Raw genomic sequence first — 649 nt, forward strand, 5'->3', positions numbered from 1 at the left:
CATCTACTGGAGTTAATTTAGCCCTTTTGGTACCAACCCACATGAGATCATCCCTGATTCTATAATACAAAGTTTGTGTTTTAAATTGATCCAAAATAAAACCTTCCATCAAAATTTAATTGTGATTAATGTTCCAAAAACACCAGATTCATAATGACTGTGTTCTTTTTAAAGGGATCAAATTTTAAACCTTTCATTAAAATTCCATCTTAATTTATGTTCCCAACTCAGTGATTTTACTGAATTCCTCATTACTTCCAAAATTAATTGAAGCAATGGCCGTGTATTTCAACAGGAAGAGGATAACAAAAGGGCCAAAGAGTTGGCCCTTAACCACCAGATATCTGGCACTTTCCATTCTGAGTTCAAATCCTGCTGAAGCCAAATTCTGTCCTTCATTTTTCTGGAGTCCATAAAATAAAGTACTGGTCAAGTACTGGAGTCAGTTTTACCTGCTGCCCCCCCCCACCCCAACTCCACCATCCACCCAATTTCTGACCTTTGAACTTACAAATAAAACCAGTCATTTTAGAGTTTTTAGTGTTCTCTCCTTGCAGTTGCTGTTGTTGTTGCAATGTCCCTGTGGTCAATGTCACAGTTAGTGAGTTAATGGTTGTGGTGGCAGCGGAGGTGGTGGTGGTGGCAGCGG

Source organism: Octopus bimaculoides, chromosome 11 (genome assembly GCF_001194135.2).
Source record: "Octopus bimaculoides isolate UCB-OBI-ISO-001 chromosome 11, ASM119413v2, whole genome shotgun sequence".
Classification (NCBI taxonomy): Eukaryota; Metazoa; Mollusca; class Cephalopoda; order Octopoda; family Octopodidae; genus Octopus; species Octopus bimaculoides.